Raw genomic sequence first — 22,410 nt, 5'->3', positions numbered from 1 at the left:
GTGGGGCTCAAACTCATGAGCTGTGAGATTGTGACTTAAGCCAAAGCCTGATGCTTAACCGACCGAGCCACCCATGTGCCCCTAAAGTAGTGTTTCTTAACGTTTGGCCCGTGGACTATCTTAACATTAGCCCTACCTGGGGTGACTTTAAAATTTTTTTTTTTTAACGTTTATTTATTTTTGGGACAGAGAGAGACAGAGCATGAACGGGGGAGGGGCAGAGAGAGAGGGAGACACAGAATTGGAAGCAGGCTCCAGGCTCTGAGCCATCAGCCCAGAGCCTGATGCGGGGCTCGAACTCAAGGACCGCGAGATCGTGACCTGAGCTGAAGTTGGACGCTTAACGACTGAGCCACCCAGACGCCCCTGGGGTGACTTTTAATAGGTACCTGAGATTATTTAAAAGATACTAGAGTTTGAGACATACGAATATTAAAAACTGCCAATTAAAAAAAAATCATAAAACCAATGTCCAAAAAGGTTAAGTGGCTTGCCCATTTTCAAACCAAGATTACAAACCTCAGTTTCCTAAATGGTTCTCCATGCACTTGGAGCAGCTCTATGGGAACTTCATGTTCACAGCTCCTGTCACGTATGCTTCCTATCCGAATCCCAAAGCAACAATATACAGTCACATTTCCATTCATGCCCAATGAGTACTTATTTTTCTCCAGTCCCTATACAAAGGCTTTTGCATAGAATAGTGGATGGGAAATCCAGACACCTTGATTCCAACCACAAGTCTGCTAGTAACTTTCTGCATGACTTTTAGGACATCACTTACCCTCAGTGTCAGTTTTTTTGTTGTTGTTTTTTTGTGGAAAGTTAGGAGTAGGACTAGAATATTCTGAATGATTTTAGTCCTAAAATTGTGCGAATTTAAACCTTTAGCAGGCTCTCCTATAGTAAATAATTTGCAAAGTTGTACCAATTCCTAAGAGCTGATTGTCAGATATTTAGAAACTTTGAGAGCAGTTGTTAAACTGTTGGTAGCTTAAAGCCAGCACATAATGGGAGTATTTACACCATGGAAATAGGAAAACACTAAAAATTAGGGCTTTAAAAAGAAGACAAAAACAAAACAAAAAGCGAGTTTACCAGCACACCACTTATAGGCAGTATTATAATGTTCTCTAGACCAGAACCAAATGCAGTAAATACATAACAGAATGTTCCGCCATATTTTAAGGTAGATTATTATAGTACTAATTGAATTAGATCAGATTTGCAAATTGTTCTAAAAAATCATTAAGTCTCCATAAAGCCACTCAGTGTGTCAAATGTGCATCCCCTGTACCATTTTATTGATGTAACTTTACTGCCTTTCTAACTAAACCCAGTTCCTTTTACTGCCTCTCAAATCAATAGGCTAAAGCAGCCCAAGCATCCTCCCTCACGATAGATTCAAAGATCATGCTTGTACAACTGAAAAAAAATGTAGAATGCACAACTAGTCCAATTACTTGCTATAAAAAAAACAACTAATTCAGTTCACTGCATCATTGATCCATTTAATTGTATAGCAGCTTCCTATTGATAACAGGAAATGTCCCTGACTCAACCATGCTGAAACTGAAACTGGCCAGTTTTCCACAACCATAAATTTCAATAATGATTCTACATAATACACAGAGACTAAAAATCGTAGCCAGAGTTTATTACATTTTTCTTGGTTTCACTGATGTATTTCCCTTGCATATGACCTGATTTCTCTTATGCTTCCTGGGCTTCATTAGTCATTAAATGCTAGCCTATACTTACGTTCATGACTGGATATTTTATTTCAGATAGAGATTGTGACAGATTTTAAACTACTTATTCATTTGACTCTTGGAAACCATTCAGCAATCCATGAGCTTTACGGAAGGTGCTGATGATCTGGAAGTGCTACCTTCGTTCATATTTCTGACCACTTGGTTTAGGCAGATGCTATTTAGTATACTCATGGAATACAAATACAACAAAAATGGGATGGATAACTACTATATTTTGGGCATAATAGTAGGTGCTGAAGGAAACAAATAATCAGACATAATCTCTCCCGTCAAGAGCTCCCAGTCTAAAGATCTATGCATTAACTAAAATGTTATACTGGTAAGTCTCATAATAGAGAAATAAACTGAATGGTACTGAAGTTGGGTGAAGAAGTAATTCTAACTTGGAGAAAACAAAGAAGAATTTATAGAGTTGCTCCTTGATGGATGAGTAAAAACCCAGGAGCAAATTAAAACAGGAATGGCCATGCCACACAGAGGGAAAGACACAAAGTCAGGGGGTGCAGAAGGGCATTAAGGGATCAGGTGGCAGAGAGGAAGGATTAAAGGTACACCAGGAGGAAAAGAGGGAAGATGAAACGGAAGATTTTGAATGTCAAGATAAGGAATCAAGCAGGAGAAGTGGTAAATCAAGTAGGCATGATACAATAAAACATAATAACAGACCTGGATACAGTGCAACACAACTGAGGAGACAGGAATCCACTGAGAGGAAAGGATGTTTCATCCAGGTCTTTCAGAATTTTGCAAAATGGAAAAGAGAGAAGCAGCACTCTAGGAAGAGGGGTCAACGTGAGCCGAGGCACAAAGACAGTAATGATGACTAGCATTATCACTATGGATGCCAAGCACTGTGCTAAGCATTTTATCTATATTATCACATTTTATTTTGCTCCTGAGTGTGGGAGTTAATATTTCCATTTCATAGATATGAAACTGAGATCCAGGGAAGCCATGTAACAAGCCCAAAGCCACATAGTAGTGGACTCAGGCACTATACCATAAACCTTCAATCTGAGAAATATGATATATGATATGACATTGAAGGGTAACAGTAAATCAAGGTGGTTAGAGTGCAATAATTTTTTAAATCACAATTATCATTTATTGACCAGCTACTATGTCGCAAGGAAGTTAATACATGATTCATCACAGTGCCTTGAAGGAAAAAATGGACCCAAATGACTCAGTTAGTAGCAACCTTAGTAATTCTTGCCACACAAAAAGTACAGAGGGAGCTGAGAAGAGCAGGGAGACAGGATGTCAGGCATGACTGTGCAGAGAAGCATCAGTGAAGAAATGCAAGGAAGTTTGGCAGTGGTGTTGACAACTACACTATTCTATGCCTGCTCCCTTTGACCCTTCTTACATAATACATGTGAAGGAGGAGCCAGATTCAAGGTCAGGACAGAGACCCTAGCTGCTCTGAACCCTGTTGTATTTGAAACATGTTAAAACCGTCATGTGGATACACTTAAATAGACAGCTGCTGGGGCGCCTGGGTGGCTCAGACGGTTAAGTGTCCAACTCTTGATTTCCACTCAGGTCATGATCTCACGTTTGTGACATCAAGTCCCGCTCTGATAGTGCAGAGCCCATTTGGGATTCTCTCTCTCGCCTCTCTCTCTGCCCCTCCCTCATGTATTCTTTCTTTCTCTCTCTCTCTCTCTCTCAAAATAAATAAGTAAACCTCCCCCCCCCAAAAAAAAATAGCTGCAAAAACTGTCAGTCAAATTTGGCATGGGATATTTTGTAATGGGAGATGGTGGAGGAAACTGCCTAGAAACTAAAACGGAATATGAGAAAAGGACCAAGCTTCTATTTCCTTGGAGGGGACTAGGATGGCAAAGACCAAGTCTGCCCAGGGATGTCAAGATTTAGTCCAGTCTGGAATCAGGAAGTGGCAGTTTTGGAGTGTCATCCAGGGGCTGCGGGCCAGGGATCAGAGAGAGTTAGTATGATACCAAACACTAACTTAGGTAATGTCAGGTCACGGAGAGTGAGAGCAGGATCTGGTGTTCCTCAGGCCTGGGCTGGTAGGGAAAGTGGAAGTAGGTAGGGATATTGGGTGGGACTCTCTCTGCAGTGACCACACCTTGGAGGGAAATCCCCAAAGCCCAAGATACCAGAAAACCTCATGGCCCTTCAGAAACCTGTCAGCAGCCTCCAAGTATTATTTCCAGAAGGTACTGCTGATCCAAAACGGCTCCCTTCAGTCAGATTTCTTATTTCTTGGTTTGGGGAGATGATATTTAGTCCTAATATCACTGGGATTATGGACAAGGCTGGAGTGACTTTAGCCCAATACACACCAGTTGACCATTAGCAGGTCAGCCCCACTCATTTACACGTACAGGTGGCTAGCTGGGAGCGAGCAAGGCTGATGTGGCTCTAGAATGTAGGGCAGAATCAGGACCAGAGATGGGAATCATCTATCAAGAGGCTGTACCTCAAGCAGAAACTGAGACTGGGGAAGGGACCAAGGATTGGAAACGCTTACCTTGATGACATGATACTATACATGGAAAATCCGATAGACTCCACCAAAAGACTGCTAGAACTGATACGTGAATTCAGCAAAGTTGCAGGATACAAAATCAATGTATGGAAATGCTTACCTTTAAGAACTGGCCAGAGGAAGGAAACTAAGAAGGATTAATCAAATAAATTAAAAGTAAGTGAGAATAAACTTCCAATGTTTCCCCTTTTCTCCTCCTTCTTCATTTCTTGTGTATGAGTTTTATTTTACACACTGATTTGTAATTGGAACAAACCTTCAAAAAGGAAACTCGCTTCATTGTAAAACGATGCTAAATGATTCCTCCCTCTGGGGAGGCTGTATACAATGGGATAATGTACGTGATTGCTCGTATTAGGTGTTCAATGTGTGCTCAAACACACCACCTCTGGCCCACCTTCTTCCTTCCCTGGGCTTCTATTCCTTACCTTATAATCTGATCTTATCATCAAAATAGAAGCAGGTGTGATTAAATTAGATGTGGTTGATTTCTACATACAGGCTTAACAGTGAGAGAAAAGAAAAGAGTTAAGCCTTTGGTTTCCAAATCGGCTTTTGCAGAGCATTGAAAAAGTGTTCTTTGGCCATCCCCTTTTATGGATGAGAAAATTGAAATAATCAGCTGAACAGAAGTGCTCTCTCCAAATTCATAGTTGCATCCTGTGCCCTGGCAGACACTTTCTCACCCGTTGCTTAGCATTTGGGAAATTCCAGGGAGTCAAAAGAAGCAAGACAATGAATCATTTGGTATTATTATTATTTTTTTAAAAACTCTTTTCCTAGCTGTTAGAAAGGATTTTTTTTTTTTTTTTTTGAGAGAGACAGAGACAGAGCGAGACAGAGAGTGTGTGAGCAGGGGAGCGGCAGGGAGAGAGGGAGAATCTCTACCAGGCTCCAGGCCATCACCACAGAGCCCACCATAGGGCTCCAACTCACAAAACTGTGAGACCATAACCTGAGCCAAAACCAAGAGTCGGACTCTCAACTGAGCCACCTAGGTGCCCCTCATTTGGTATTATTTATCCTTATCCTCCCAATTCTGGAGCAAACCAGTTCCTAGGAATCACCTTATAGGAAATCTGTTGCTTAGCAATTAGATTTCAGCACTGCCATTTTACAAGTGCAAGGATGATAATCATCAGCCTGTTACCTTTTCCCCTTATTAGAAGTAGCTAGGTTTATGATTATAGGGGTCACCATTAGTTCCACTTCATGGATCCACCTTTCCTGTAATGTGGCTCCTGTAGTTTATCTTAGACACTCACATGGCTTTTAGAACATAGTTCCATGATTCACATGTTAACTCCCTAATGGCCGGGGAGACCCATGAACTTTGACCAACCAAATGGGAAATCTAAAACAGTGCTAAAGTGGCCTTCCTTAACAGCCAGTCCCTAGGAAAGTGATAGATGTTTACACAGTGGCCTACCCATCCCCACCTTGGTGGTCAGGCTGAGCTCCAGAAGGTGAGAGAACACGATAATGTTGCCACAGTGCTAGGTTCTAAACATGTCTGTTCCTCTTGGCTGGTACCACCCTCTCCTCTAGAAAGGACACCCTCTCCTTCTCCAAGGACCCCTAGAGAGACCACTCCAGTTTCTCTCACAGAATGATCTGTGGATGTATGTGTATGTCTGTACACATGCCAACATTCAAAAATGAGAATTTTACATAAAGACCCAGACTCCAGGGGTGCATGGATGACTCAGTTGCTTGAGTGTCCAACTTTGGCTCAGGTCGTGATCTCACAGTTCATGAGTTCAAGCCCCACATAGGTCTCCATACTGACAGCTTGGAGCCTGGAGCCTGTTTTGGATTCTGTGTCTCCCTCTCTCTCTGCCCCTCCCCCACTCATGTGCTCGCTCAAAAATAAAATAAACATTAAAAAAAAAAAGATCCAGACTATAGACCTTAACCAAAAATTGGAAGATACCCCAACTCGAAGCCTTCATTGGTACCTATGATAATCAGATCAAGTGGAATATTGCTCTCCATTGTACCTCAGTCCTCACCACTCCCGATTGTATTCCTGAAATGAGGCATTTCTGAATATGAAATATAATGCTACTGGATTATCAGAATTCTTACCTTGCCTACCTCCCTTGTCTGCATGGCTCACCTAGCTCAGCAGGCATTGAAGTGGAAGCGATGAATTCTTGTTGCCTCTAGACTCGAATCACCACCACATCCACCAGCATCCAGTATCACCAGCTTCTGTTTACCCATCCACTTTCAGGAAAAAAAAAAAAAAATCAACAGATATTTTTCCTCTCACTGAGCCTCTGAAGCTGTTGGAATAGAATCTGTACCAGGCTCCTAAAGCCATCCAAGGCCACGGGACTATTGCCAGGGTGGGAATGCATGCTGACAGGGTTCTGACTTTGGCACTGGGCCCCTTTGACATTTCCTGGTTCTTCCAGGGGACAGAAGACCAATTCCCTCATAGGACAGTTCAATGTGAGCCACCTGAAAGGAAGATTCTTTTTGCTGTTGTCATAACTGAAGAATTGATAGCTTTGTATTTTATAATCCATATATGCATATTTTACAAATATCCTACATACATATTTTTACACATATGCAGACCTATATCATTTTGATATATCACAGTAGAAAATGTGGATATGTTCTTGGTTTATAGTTCAGTTGCAGACAGGAAGCCCTGGCTTACAGGATGCAGTCTTTGTTTCCTGACATCTGTTTTCTTTCCATCTTGAGGAGGCACCCCATATAGACATTAATAATCATACTCATCTTTAACAGGCCTTATGCTACTGAACAAGCTTGTATTTCTATTCTTGCTGAATGTTCCTATTCATACACAGAGACACACAGGGCAGAGATCATCACTCGGCTCTAATGAAAAGGCAACAGAGGCTCAGGTAGGGTAGGCTGCTTAGGACATTCCACGTGGGTGGGATGGAGTCTGAGCAAAGCAGGCCTCCTGGCCAGCAACCCACGGCTCTTCCCAAGACAGGCACCTCTGTCAGAATCCAGTGAACATTTGAAACATATCTGCTAACTGAATAAACAACCCACAGTCCCTGGCAGTTAGAACATAGGAAGATAAAGCAAAGTATTAAAAATCCATATGCACTATACTGACAGTTCCCAGGTATTGTACTGGAGTTAGAGGCATAGATCAGCTGTCAAGGTACTCTATAATGAAAAATGGTCATGGTTGGACTGTGCCCCTTTATCTCCCTAGTTCTATAACCCAATTTTTATCAAGGACCTCAGGCCTGAAGAGCTCAAACTGTATTTTGAAGCTTATGTCATTAATATTCACCACCACATTCTCAAAGGGTGCAAGGCATGTATCATTATCTTCACGTTTCAGATGGAAATATGGCAGTGAAAAGAAGCACAGCCATGTGTGCCTGGGTTAAGGATTCAGAGAATGTTTTCTTATAGCACCATCATCCATGTCCAATTCGGCAGTTACTTCCCCTGTAAGAAACAACACTGAGATAAAGCACATGGGAAGCTGTCATTTCAGCCTGATGTCCCCAGTGTCACAGTCTGACCAAAGTAATAAAATCAAAGCCCCAAGGCTATGATGAAAACGAAAGGCTATGGCAAAGAAGATTGGCAAAAAAGCCATTATGTATTGGCCTGGATCCTCAAACGTCCTCAGAAAAATATTGAAACTACAGACGTGTATTATTGTACAATAGCAATTAAAGCCTATGCCTCACAGTGAAAACAGCCAGCTTACAACACTGGCCACACAAGATTTGTGTGGGATTTCTGGGATTTTATATTTGATCCCACTATGATCTTTCAGCACCATCTTGAGCACCCATGTGTCAATTTCACTGCATCCAACACTGCTCACTATTTCTCTTTCTACAAATCTCTGTGCTTTTCAGAAAGCAGACCAAAGACACCTGGCATTAGTAAACCCCAGTGACCCTGAAAAGAACATAAGAAATGCCTGCTTTCAGGCGGATTAGTGTTCCAGTTGATTGAGAATTTTGTCACTAATATCTGAGACATTTGGGGGAGGACATGACTTCATAAAAACTGGGGTTGTACTTCTAGGAACTTATCCTACAGGTGCAAAAATCACACAAGATTATTCATCACCATATGTAACAAAATAACAAATAACAAATAACAAAAATGTGGGACTAAGTGGCCATTAATAAGAGACTGGTCAAATAAGTTATGGTACATCCATGCAGTGGAACATAACTGGGCTCTAAAAGAAAGGATGAAAGAGGTCTTTATGTACCAATAAGGAAAGATCTTGAGGACATAATAAAGCAAGATGCGATACAAATGAGGGAGTATAGGATCCTACTATTTAAAAATTCGGAGGGTGAATATATTTGGTCATTTAACATATACTTTTTGAACACCTTTGATATCCCAGGAACTTTTCTAGGAGTGGGATAATAGTCACTGAAGAAAACAGACTAAACCCCCTGCCATCAAAGGACTTATTCCTATTTGCTTTTATATGCACTTTACAAAATATTTTTAACGACATATAAGAAACCCGTGATCACCTATTGGGACTGTGGCAGGGACTGGACAGACGTGGGACAAGTGCAAGAGAGCAAGTTTTCACTGTATGATCTTTTATATTTTCTAAATATTTAGAATAAAAGGAAAATTAAAAAAATAAACAGGAAAATCTTAAATACCTTTCCCTATTAATCTGAGATGGATTCGCACTCACTAAACTGTCCAAACCTGTCTTGAACCTCTTTACCAATTGAGGCTAGTATTACACTCTCTTGTAAGCCTCTTCCATATATTTACTTGTGTAATTTAAATAAAATATCATTCCCTTTATTTATCCTACAGGCATTTCCTTCTTGCTTTCAAAACGCCCCTTTTATCTAATATTCTGCGATTAAATGAGTATATTTATGTTTATTGTTCTCAAACCATTCATTAATCTGTAACACTTAAAGAATCTCCCCATTGTTGTTGCCTTCCCTCATTGAAGACTTCCCATTCTTGCTAAGAAATTCCTTATTTCCATGCTGTTAGTTACATACACTAGCTTCTCTGCTTGCAATTGAGGTGACTGGGGCTCTGTGGAGGACCATTTCTATTGTAAGTCCTGAAGGGTGAATGGGGTAATAGTTGAAACATCAGCAATGTTCTGGTCTCAAGACTGTCAAATGAGATAGCACTATGAGGACAGAGCCCCATGATCCCCCAAAGGACAGTTAAGATACAACCCCTGCTGTAACTCCCTGACATTCCTTGAAACCGCACGCACCCCCTTCGTGCCTTCACGTAGCCACCAGACGTATGTCTGGCTAATGTCTAAAGATCCTTTGTGTTCTCTTTCCTTGCTTTGATACTCTTTGATGCTTCTATCTAATGAAATATGAAATAAAGGCTATTGCAGTCTGCTGCCGCTGCTGTTCTCTCACAGAGGCAGCCTGAACGTCCACTCTGTCTAGTGTTTGAGAACTCCTTCAGTTCATGGCCACAGGGCTCCACTTCTTGCCCTGCTAGAGACACCAGCCTCACCCCTCCCAAGACAGACTTTCACCTTCATTTGTATCCATAAACTCCTTTCCTTCAGAAAGCCTCCAAAAAATAATCATTCTGGTCAAAACATTTTTTTTTCTTTTTTTTTTCAAAAAAAAATCCTGACGAGAGTAAATTGATCTCTTCCCAGCTCTGTCCTTCCTCTGACTCCAGGTTTTCAGCCTCTCATTCCCCTTAGATCTGTAGATGACGTTGTGCTGTGTGCTCTGTGTTGAGTTTCACATTCCAGCCCAGCTCCTAGTCGTACCCATGTGCTTCCTGCCCCTCTTGTCTTACTCGTGCCTCTCACTGCCCAGCTAGATGTTTCCCCACACTGATCCCCCTCAGCCCCTCCGCAGTGTGTAAAAAAGTTTGAAACAATTTATACCTGTTATAGGTCACAGGTTCTTAACATTAAAAGGGTCCTTGGCAGCTAGTTGACCTCCAGCATTCCTGGCGAAGATGCCTCCAATGAATCCTGCAGGCCCCACTTACCCAACTGGGGATATTCATGCATTTACCGGGGGAGAAGCATCAGGCTCTGCTCATGCATCCCATAATCTCTTTCTAGGGTGACCAACTGTGTGGTTTGCCTAGGACTGGGGATTTCTCAGATGTGGGACTTACCATTTTATATTTTTGAATGTTTATTCATTTTTGAGAGACAGAAAGAGAGAGAACGTGAGTGGAGGAAGGGCAGAGAGAAGGGGACAGAGGATCTGAAGCAGGTTTTGGACTGACAGAAGAGAGCCCTTTGCGGGGCACAAACCCACAAACCATGAAATCATGACCTGAGCTGAAGTCGGACACTCAACCAACTGAGCCACCCAGGTGCCCAGGACTTTCCATTTTAAATAAAGACAGTCCCTGGCAAACGGGGATACACTGGTCACCCTGCTTTTAACCATTCCACACACTATTTCTGTGCACACCTTTGTTCCCGAAGGCCAGCACTAGTGTATCCTTGCTGGAGAGCCGCCCTCAGGCTGCTAACATCCATCCCCTGACCTGCTCCTCCTGAGAACCAGAAGTGACTGACAGTTTACATATCCCCAGGAAAGCTCTTAACCAGTGACTGAAGGGTAAGGGAGTTTTGGTACTCCAGTATCTAGGACCCTGATGGGGACAATACTGAGTTATGAATTACACCATATCCAGAGCTCCTGGCAGGATTAGATCACACTTAACCTCCATGGGACTTCGCTTGATGTCACATCCTTGCTTGGTTGTCTTCCTCTACTGCCTCACTTGCCCATGCCACCACCATTTGTTTCCTGGGAAAACATCCTAATAAATCACTTCATTATCTCAGAGTCTGTTTCTAGGAAGCTCATATATTTGGTCATCTAGTGCTATGTAGAAAACCATCCCACAATGTCACAGCTAAAACAACCATTTTATTATCTCACAATTTGGTGGGTTGACCGGGCCCAGCGGGGTGGTTCTTCTATTCCACATGGCAGCAGCTGGGGCTGCAGTTATCTGGATGCTCTATGGGGCTGGAATGTCCAAGATGTCCCATGCCATCGACATGAATGTGTCTGAGACCCCTTGGCAGAACTTCTTGTCTTACTTGGAGTCTCTCATGTGGTTGTGGTCAATGGCAGCTAGGGCTAGACTGAATGGAAGGATTCAGCAGAACGCTGGATAGTGAGACTCATTCTCTCCCCATGTAGTTTCAAGACCTCTCTTCTTGTATTAGTGTCCTAGGGCTGCCTAACAAAGTACCACAAATGGGTAGCTTACAACAACAGATATTTATTCTCTTACAGTTCCAGAGGCTAGAAACTCAAAATCAAGGTATCGGTGCAGCCATGGTCCTACTGAAGGCTCTAGGGAAGAATTCTTCTTCACTTCTCCTGGATTCTGGAAATTTCTGCCAATCCTTGACATTCCTTGGATTGCAGCTGAATCACCACAATCTCTGCCCCTGTCATCACACAGCTTTCTTTCTTCCTGTGTGTGTTTTTCCCATGGTCCTCTTATAAGGATGCCAGCCATTGGATTTATGTTGCATCCAATCTAGTGTGACCTCATTTTAACTTGATGACATCTGCAAAAACCCTATTTCCAAATAAGTCTTTTTCATAGGTTTCAAGAGTGCACATGATCTCTCCATATGGTCTCTCCATCAGAATAGCCGAATTTCTTCCAGGCACCTTAGGTTTCCCAGAAACAAAAAGTAGAAGCTACTAGGCCTTACCAAGTACTCACAAAGTGCCTTGAAGAACTTTAAATGCTGAGGTTACAGCAGAGGAAAAGATAGGCAAAGTGCCTGCTGTCATACAACTTCCACTGTGGCAGAGGGAATATCATTAGTCACTTCCCTTGCCTAGAACTCTGAGCTAACATGTTGTGGTAGTATGGGAAGAATAATGAACTACATCTGACACCTGGACTCTAGCTGTGCTTTGGGTTCCAGACAGATAAAAGATAATATAGCCTGTCACCTGGCTCAATCACATAATATTCCTGGGCCTCCATTTCCTCGTCTGCATAATGAAGGATTTGAACCAGACAATCTGAGGGCCTCCCAAATGAGGTCTCCACCATTTACAGAACTGTTTTCTTTTGTTCAAACAACTTCCTAATTTTCACCTCTGTCATAAAGTCTTAAAAGTAGTTAATGCTTTGGGGGGATGAGTAAGGAGGGGATGAGAGGGCAAGAAAGAAAATTAAGTTCCTGAGCAGTTGAAAATTTTCTCTCTCATTCCCCAAGTTATTCCATATTCTTATACTCTTTCTTTTAAATGGTGACACTTCCCCTAAATTATTAACACACAGCTGTGGTTTCCATCTCAACTGACCCATTTGGCAGGAATGACAGGCTGCAAATTGTGATCTGGGCCAAAATCATATGATTTTTTTATCACTGCTATCTTGAGCATACACCTGTTACAGACACCGCCAGGTGTTAGGCAACAGATGTTCCTGGAATTCACAAAGAAAAACAGGTAACTGTCCCTCTATGCTTCTTAGCATAAAAACACAATGATATCCATTAATATACTTTAATTGAAGGGACCAGAGGGTCAGCCTACATGATAGCATGTGTGTATTTTGTTCCAAGCAACTCAGTACAGCATAGAATATAGGGGGCCTTTTGAAAGTGTTAACATTGCTCTTAATAAATTATGTCTCTATGGCAGTGCTTTTTTCAAAGTGCTATACAGGGACCACATGCATCAGAATTATTTGGGCTGCATATTAAAATGCAGATTTCTGGGCCAGTTTCAGAAATTCAGAGTAAGTAGGTCTGGCATTTAATCACTTCCCCAAAACACACTGGAAATAATACTAGCATCTCATCCTTCCACACAGCTCCCCCACTCCCTGTTCTTTCTTCTAGGTAGTTTGGATTCCAAATCAGAGCTACATAAACTCTGCTCTTGCCAGGGACTAGGAATCAGCTCAGCCATCAGCATCACCACCCCACTCCCCACTCACCAGTCCTGCTGAAGCTGTAGGGATACAAAATCCAAGGGTGAAGCAAAAAAAGTCTGAAGAATTGCCTCAAGCAAGCGTCAGTGATAGGCTCTGACTTGAAGGCAAGGTAGCTGGGAAGACCAGAAGGTCATAGATGCAAGGGAGTGTGGTAAGTATGGTGGGAAGGGGAGCAGCCAGGCCAATATCCCAGGGCAGCAGGCTCTGGCTGCCTCGCACTGCAGTGGGGCCTAGTTTCAAGACCCAGGATGGGTTTCAAGACCAGATCATACCCTTTTGTTATTGGCTACTGAGAAAATTAAAAGGATTATACATTGAGATATTCAGAGTGTGTTAAGAAGTTTACAATAGAAGAGGGAAGTCTTGAGTCAAAAAAATTTTACCTTAAAATTTAATATATGACCTATCACTCAATAAAGATTTAGTTCTTACTATTTAATCTGTTACATTTAAAATTAATTCCTTTGTGTTTTCAGAATCATTCATCTTATTCATTCAATGAATAGTTATCAATGACTGCAGGAGATACAATGCTAAGCAAAAACTGACTTGGTTCCTGCCCTTATGGGGTTTCTATTCCACTAGAGAAGAGAATCATTGAGCAAATAGTTACATAAACAAAAGCATAACTACAAACTGCATTAAATGTCCTGATAATGAGCCTTGTGGTGTTATAAGGACATATTACAGGAGAAGCTCACCTAGTCTGGGAAGAAGGGCCAGGAAGGTGTCTCTGGAGAATTGACATGTGACCTAAGAAGAGAAGAATGCATAAAAGTTAACCAGACTTGGTGGGGGAGAGTGGGAGCATTTCAGACAGAGGGAATAACATGTGCAAAGACCCTGAAGTGGACCAAAAATGTCCAAATGAAAGAAGGCAAGTATGCCTGATACAAAGAGTGAAGAGAAGAAGATTAACATGAGTCTGGAACTTCAGACACAGACCAGACTTTGCAGCACCTTGCTGGTCTTGCTAAGTAGATAGTTCTTTAGCTATGAAAAATGAGAACCACGGAAGCATTTAGGCAGGTGATGGTGTTGTCAACTTAGACTGCAATGTCAAGAGCAGATGAAGAGGGCTAAAGCTGGATGTGGGACCAGTCAGGGTTCTATGGCACTAGGTTAGTTAAGACATAACAATGGCTTGGGCAAATGAGGTGGCTGTGGAGACTGAGAGAAGAGGATGGTTTTGAAACTCATCTCAGAGATATCAGTGACAAGACTTAATAATGGATGGGACACTGTTGAAGGAAAGAAAGGGATGAGTCAAGGATGATGCCCAGGTGCCTGATTTGTACCACTAAATGCAGGATTGTGTCCTTCACTGATGGAGGGAGGGTGCATTTAAGAGGACTGGGTTTGGAGGGGCAAATGCAGTTGGCTCTTACACAACATGAATTTGAACTGCACAGGCCCACTTACATGTGGATTTTGTTTAAAAAATATGGTACTATAAATGTATTTTCTGTTTCTTATGATTTTTCTTAATAACATTTTTTCCCTTTAGCTTACTTTATTGTAAGAATGCAGTACATAATACATACGACATATAAAATATGCTAACTGTTCATATTTATCAGTAAGGCTTCTGGTCAACAGTAGGCTGTTAGCAGTTAAATTTGGGGGGAGTCAAAAGTCATATGCACATTTTCAACTGCACAGGGGTCTGCACCCTTAACTCCTATGTTATTCAAGGGTCAACCACAATTGAGGTACCTTTAGGATGTATTTAGTTTGAAGTGCTTTTGAGACATCCAAGTGGAGACCTTGAGTAGGCAACTGAGGTTTAGCAGTCCATCCATACTTTGGTGACAAGTGAACTTACAAGCGTGGATGAGATCTCTCAGCGATTCCATATAAACCAATGGCAATATAGCATAGTGGTTGAGAACAGGGGTGTTGGAGTAAAACTGTCTTGATTTGCAACCCAGCTTTGTCACTTTCTAGCTGTGCAATCATGAAGAAATTACTCAAATACTCTAACCCAAATTCTCATATTCTATAAAACAGAGACAATAATATTCCCTATTTTATAACACCATTGGGAGTATTAAGTGGCAGGATGGATTTAAAACTCTTAATATGGTTCTCAGAATCTAGTAACTATTCTATTAACCAGTCATTAAATGTGGACTTTAGTTCTTCCAGAGAGCACACAGAGTTAGTAAGTAGGACCTAGAACTAAGCCTTGATGAAATCCAATGCTTAATGGCTGGGATAAAGAAGGATGAAGAACAACCAATTCATGGTCAGAAACTGTGCTGTCCAAATCTACCCACCAGAGAAACTAAGTCAGCAGCCCCATGTGGAAGTTGCTAGGATGGGTTAACCTTTTCAAAGTGACTAGAAAAGGAGCCCAGAATCCTTGAAAGGAGCCCAAAGTCAAAGGCCTTAAAAGGTCTAAAAATAGAGGGAGATAATAATGCAGAGTCAGGAACAAGCTGGAAATAGGCCTGCGGCAGGTCAGAAACCAGGGAGTTAGGGAGTTAGGGGCTGGGAAATGGCTGCTAACCATGGGATGCCCAGAGCATCCTATTAAGGGTAGATGAGCAGGATGGGAGAAGTCCCAGTATTTCATAAGATCCTTAAAGTAGATAGATGTCTGCTGCTCAAAATCACCTACCATAAAAATATTTTAAATTGTCCTAAATATAAACAATAAAATAACAGAATTTAATAGCTCTTCTTGTTCAAGTGTTTAAGAGTATCCTACATTATATAAGTTGAGTCATGACACAGTATGAAATTTTGATGCTTACACATTATGTTACATTATTCTTAAAAATACGTATTCTTTGGTATTCTTGATTAATGTTATTGCTTGAGGATATAATATATCAGACATCAGACAGCTATATTCAAAATGTTCTCAAAATGTTCTTCGATATGATGATAATGACAGTGGTAATAGTGGTGTCATCAGTGTCATTATCAACGTTGTCCAGTGACAATAGGATCCGGTCAAATGTGACACCTGTGTTATGAGAAAAGGTATATATGTATATGTGGGGTGCATGTGGAGGGGGCCTGGGGGTGAGAAGAGAGAAAGTAAGAGAGAGAGAGGAGCATACAATGGCAAGAAAACTTAATTAAAAGCAAATTTGGATTGACACCAAATATATAGCAATAGAATTTGCATTATTAAAGTATTGATATTGGCTCATGCTCCTGTAAGTCTATTCTCATTATTATGATAGCTTCCATTTCTCCCATTAGATTGATGAATTGCTGAAGAAAGCAAAAAAGTGAATTTGTATCAGTAAGTGAAAATCATTTGATTGAGTATAAATTTCTTTTGGTCCAGCCTCAATACTACAATAGTCACAGGTTGAATATCAAATGGTCTCTAGCCCAGGCTAATCTCAAAGACAACCATGTAAGCTTATTCAAAGGAAGAAACACTATTACTAAAATTTAACAAATATCTTGGGAAATATTTAAATAGGCTAAATCTACCTTAATTTTTTTTCTTGAGTAGGAATGTTGTTCTGAAAGGTCTCAGGCTGACACTGTTTACTTATTGATTGCATATCTCCCATGGTGTTTTCAGCATTACAGTCCCAGGGATCATTTTTGAATGCGGCTTTTAAACTATTTTAATGAGGGCATTATAATGTATTAAAGTCAGGCAGAAAGTGAAAAGTAACTATCTCTCCACACACATCCATATGCATACATATACTTCAACAATAATCTCTCTTCCTCATCCTCCCCCCACCCTCTCAGCTCCCTCTTGCTGCCCTGACTCTCTTCAGGAATCTTTGGTTTTTACTGGAGTTTCAGAGCAGGGTAAAAATCACTCATTCAATCCTCACCTTCTATTTCCACTCAGTTAAGAACCTGGCAAAAGGAGCAAGTGGAGGATCATAGCACAGTTATCAGCTTTACCAGCAGTAAAGCCAGATTGAATAACACTGCACAATCCAAGCACAGTATCAGCTTTATGTTATGGGCCAAAGAACACAGGGCACTTTGTTACACTTTGCAGAAAGTGCAGCTCCAACCTACTAGTTCTCTGCTCCAGGTCTACACCTGGACACCCACTGGACAATAGCTTCTTATCCAGCCACAAGTGGAGAGGCAAGAACAAGAGTCTTGGCTGGACCCACCAGTGATAAGCTAACCATGTGGATACTTGAGATAGGCACATGCAGCTCCTAGGAGCATTGAGTCAGAGAGACCAAGAGAAAAAGAACAAATGACACAACATTTAAATTTGCCCAGTAAAGAAATGTGGCCAAATAGATGGCATGCTGTCCCTACATTCATCAATCAGGAAAACCATCTTCTTCTCAAGAGAAGAACTAAGGAAGCAGGAAGGGGCAGACTATATAGCACCTTTCCCAAGAGGGCCACTGATATTCTAGATCCATGTGGAGAAACTATTATATTTCATTACTTCTCCAATGCAAATAATACACAATTGTTTCCCTTTCATAACAAGCACTGGTTATAGATGACCCAGAAATCCAAGGATAGAAAGGACTTTAATGAGGTAAAGTTTAATTATTCATGTTTACCATTTTGGTGATTATTAACCCTTTTTTCAACTGGCAGTGAAGGATTTCTGGAGATCAGCTAATTCAGTCACTCTGAATAAGCTGATACAGTTTGTTGTAAATGTGTTTTGCTTCACAGACAATAGTGCTGTGATGGAATGGTTAGTCCATGAGTCTGTGAATAAATGAATAAATCACACACCTGTTAAATTGTGTGCTGCACATAATGAAGGGGTTGGGATGTGTTGTTTTTTTTTAAAGCAAAGTGTTGCTTCTTTCCATTTGCTGCTCCTAAACAATTTCTAAATGTAATGTCTTGTACATCTCCCCTTTTAGTGAAGCTCAAAGTACTTCATGGAATATGAATTCTAACTTTATTTATTCTCTCCATTAATTCTCAGAGTTGCAAATACAAACACTGTGATTTGGCATATGAGCATATTAAAATATATCAACATTCTGACCCTGTACCAAGTCATATTGTAAGTAAAATATGGAGAAATAGAGCAATAGTCTGGCTGCCATCATCGGCATGCTGTTCACCTGGGCAGGTACCCTGTGGAAGTATGTAAGGTAGGCAGCATCCTAGAAAAACCCACCTAAGCCTTGGAGCCTCAGGCACCAATTCAGGAATACCCAGTATGGATGAAATCTTCATGCCAGGAATGTGGTCATTGTATCCACTTGGCAGCCAAAGAAAAAAGAAAACCATGAAGCAACTGGGTTTTCAAATCTGTGCATGGATCCCTTCTGAGTCCTCCCCAATATCTTGTAGCCTTAAAACAATCTCCTCTTCCAGAGTAGGGATGTGTACTCCATTATGAATGAGGACATTACATCTTTAAGCTAAACAATAATTACAACACTGATTTCATCCTACTTTGTACCTATTATTTCCCAAGATATGCAGGGAAAAGACTATAGGCTTTGGGGCCAGACAGTTTAGCTTTAAATTCATGCTCCACATTTTAGTTTTCATTGGCCAAGCTACCTAACTTACCTGAATTTCTTTACTCATCCAAAAAATAGCAGTAAAATTATTATAGAGTAGGGATGTTGGGGGAATTAAATGTGTGTGTGTGTGTGTGTGTGTGTGTGTGTGTGTGTGTGTGTGTGTGTGTAAATAAAACATGTAACACATTTGGATTGAAATAAACTCCTAGAAGTTAGACACTTTTACTGGGCTTTGGCCACTTCATGTATTAACTTATGTATTGGTCCACTTGGTCTACATATATTTACCTATAACAGCATCAAAAGAGGTTTTTTAACTTGAAATATCATAAAGCCAAAAGAAACAGGAGGAGGGAGAAGGAGAGGGAGGGGAAGAGAAAAAGGGAAAGGAGAAAGAAAAAAAGGAACTAAAAATTACTGAATGCCACATTACTAAGATCTACAGTTGCATTGATAAACTACATATACATATACATAATTATGTACAGTGTAGTTCTGATACAATTTATGTAGGGGAACAAAATTTGCCACCCCAAAATATGTCTCCTTAGCATGAAAATTATTTTAGGCTGATTATTTTTAAGACATGGGCTCAAGAAGTTTTTCTTTTTTGCTACTCCCTTAACTACCTGAAAGAATATAGAGGACCTGCTCCAGGAAGGGAGTTATCACCATAGATAACTACAGTATAATATAAACTAGGGGTGGAAGACAGGGAGGAAACTAGCAAAGTCGGTTTGCTAAAATTCCTTCTTGTGTTCCATTGCTTCTGTATAACCCAGCAAACATTTGTTTACCAAACATTTACTCTTCCTGTCAATTGTCTTTATTCTTTTCTGTGAATTGTCCCAGCTCCCTTCCCCCTCTTCCCCCACTTCCCCCTCCTTAGCTCTAGATGCCATATAAGCCTCAATTGCCTGACTGCCTGTGGCCTTCATATTCTTATGGAGCCACCAGCCATATGTAATTAAGTTTGATTTTCTCTTGTTCATCTCCTGTCAATTTAATTGTCTCATGTCAATTTAATTTTTAGACCAGCCAAAAGAATCTTGAAGGGTAGATAAAAATTCTTCCTCCCCAACAGTTGGTGTAGTCAACAGGATAAACTTTAACTGACTGAATGCTGCTCACTCCAGGACTGCTGCAGCTGAGAGATTCTGGAACTTCTAACAAAAAGGCCAGCAGAAGGTAAGATTCTTACCACACCAGTCTCCCGATCTGTGCCTGCAGGGTCTAATGGAAGCAGGAGTAGTGAGAGTCCTTTTCTTTATCTAATTTAGATTAGGAGAAAGTATTTATGGAACTATTTCCTTGGGTATAGTGACTTTGGCAAAAATTTTTTATGAGTATTGTTATTTTCTATTGATCCTTTTCCTCCCAAAGATGGTCACTGTTTGTTGTTGTTGTTGTTATTGTTTTTTTTTTTTTAACGTTTATTTATTTTTGAGACAGACAGAGAGCATGAACGGGAGAGGGTCAGAGAGAGGGAGACACAGAATCTGAAACAGGCTCCATCCAGGCTCTGAGCTGTCAGCACAGAGCCCGACGCGGGGCTCGAACTCACAGACCGCGAGATCGTGACCTGAGCCGAAGTCGGCCGCTTAACCGACTGAGCCACCCAGGCGCCCCGTTGTTGTTGTTGTTGTTGTTTTTGTCTCTGTTTTTTGTGTCATTTGTCACAAGAAATGGTGAACCACAGTTCTGATTAAGTTTTCCACTCATCTTTTTCTATGTATTGAGAGCTTAGTTTTATGACCAGTGAGAATATTCTCTCTGGTATCTGCCATCTAGAGGATGCTTATACTGGCATGCATCTGGCAGGCAGCGCAATAGATTGTGGATCCAATAGCCAGCATTCTTTTTGTCCAAATGTGCCAGTCTCAGGGGAATTTGTCATAAGGGGATCCAGTTCATAAAGGTTCTTTTCCATTTCAACCTTCATTGTCACTAATTTGGCCAGACAGAAATGTGGGTTGCACTTTATTTGCAGCTAGATAAGGCTGGACAGAAATCTGAGTGTCACTCCATTTGTGGCTAGATCTTTCTTAGGCTAAATTTAGGAGCAAACTTTCTGGATCTTCTGAGGACTGTTTGTTTTTGTTTTTCACTCTCCTTTGGGGACATGTCTTACATCCATGGTCAAGCCATAAACAGGCTTAGTGGTTTAAGTCACTATTGAGATTAATATAAGATTCTTCTCATCAATGGCCAGACAATAGATCTCTTAAGTTGACTGTATTTGAAAGAAAAAGTTTTGGAGAGCTCCCATCCTAAACAATTGTCTTATTGGTATAATGGCTAGCCTTACGGACCCACTTAATAAGATGAAAGAACAGAAATTTGACATAGAACAAAAATCAAAGTCCACTCAGATCCCCTCCTATTTGCCTTCAGACATTTGCAAGTATTGTAAAAAAAAAAAAAAAAAAAAAAAGGAGAAGAAAAGAAAAATAATAAAAGCAACTGTCCTTATCTTACAAATGTTTGCAAAACTAAAAAAAAAAAAAAAAAAAATCAACTCTATAGGCAATCCAAAGTCCATCCATGCCTTTTTACCAATTCTAAAACCTCACCAATTCATCTCAAAAGGTTTGTCAATTATTGGCCTTAGGAAACCAAAGTCCTTCTTGGAGGAACTTGTATTCTTTTTCAGTCTCTTGAAAAAATAAATCTTACCATGTCTTTGAAATGTAACACCCCAGGAGGTATCTAAAACAATGTCCACACTTACCTAAGACTAAAGGAAAAGAAAAGAAAAGGAGTTTTTTTAAAAATACAAACTACGAAAAGGGCTCTCTTTCCCAAACTCTAGACCATAGCCTCCTTAAGATTACTTACAGGGACAAATACAAATCTTAAAAGTCTTCTCTACAAATAGTAAAAGATTTTAACCATTTTAGTGAGTAACGTAAATTATCCCAACTATTATTTAGAAACTAGTAATTCTATATTGTTTCAATACAGAAACAATAACAGGGAGCCTAGGTGGCTCATTCAGTTAAGCGTCCAACTCTTGATTTTGGCTCAGGTCATGCTCCACACTGAGCATGGAGCCTGCTTGAGATTCTCTCTCGCTCTCTCTTGCTCTCTCTCTCTTTTCCCTTCTCCCCAGCTCATGTGCACTCTCTCTCTAAATGTAATAATAATAATAATAGAACTATAAAATCTCTGTGCTTGTCTATATGTATGTCTATGTCTATATATTAAAAATACAGTGTTTTTCTACTTCTAGATGGCATTACCAAAATTAATTTGTAAAAGAGCTCTCTATTTAACTGGCTTAAAGAAAATTAAACACTTATATAAATTTAGTATTCATAAAAATTCTCAAAAATAAAATAGAAATTTAATCCAAATGAATTTCAGGTTTATACGGTTTAGAAAAATATTCAGTATGAAAGCCAACTTAAGGTTGTTAGTTTTATTAAAATAGGCATGTCTTAGAGTTATCACCATTCACTATAATAGAGACATACAACTTTTTATTCTACTTGTGTCTATTAGTCAAATAAGTTTGTTATCTCTGTTGTAAAATTTGTCAGCAAAAAATAACTTAGAATGATGGCTGATTTTGTCCAATGTCTCATAAAGGTTTCATGGGTAATCTAAACATAATTTTTGGGAGCAAATGATTTAGAGAGATGTGAGATAAGAGTTTGCAGGTGAACTTTTTAGCAAAAATTATGTTTTACAGTATGTGTACTTAAAAATAATTTCCAGGGAG

At 40.4% G+C, this 22,410-nt stretch overlaps 1 protein-coding gene across 4 annotated transcripts in view; it reads right to left on the bottom strand.

Moving 5' to 3' along the window:
* Window positions 1-22,410, bottom strand: part of LOC107181218 (basic proline-rich protein-like) — an 84,440-nt gene that overhangs the window by 14,645 nt on the left and 47,385 nt on the right. For 2 of the 4 annotated variants that reach the window (XR_006222075.1, XR_006222076.1), the window contains 2 exons: window positions 13,935-13,986; window positions 6,382-6,522 (listed from right to left, as the gene is read on the bottom strand). The gene's annotated coding sequence lies outside the window, so the exon portion shown is untranslated. Of the gene's footprint in view, window positions 1-6,381; window positions 6,523-13,934; window positions 13,987-22,410 lie in introns of those variants that run through there. The other 2 variants (XR_006222077.1, XM_042998628.1) reach the window with 2 other exon arrangements.

Source organism: Panthera tigris, chromosome C2 (assembly GCF_018350195.1).
Source record: "Panthera tigris isolate Pti1 chromosome C2, P.tigris_Pti1_mat1.1, whole genome shotgun sequence".
NCBI lineage: Eukaryota > Metazoa > Chordata > Mammalia > Carnivora > Felidae > Panthera > Panthera tigris.
This window is presented reverse-complemented; position numbering and strand designations above follow the sequence as displayed.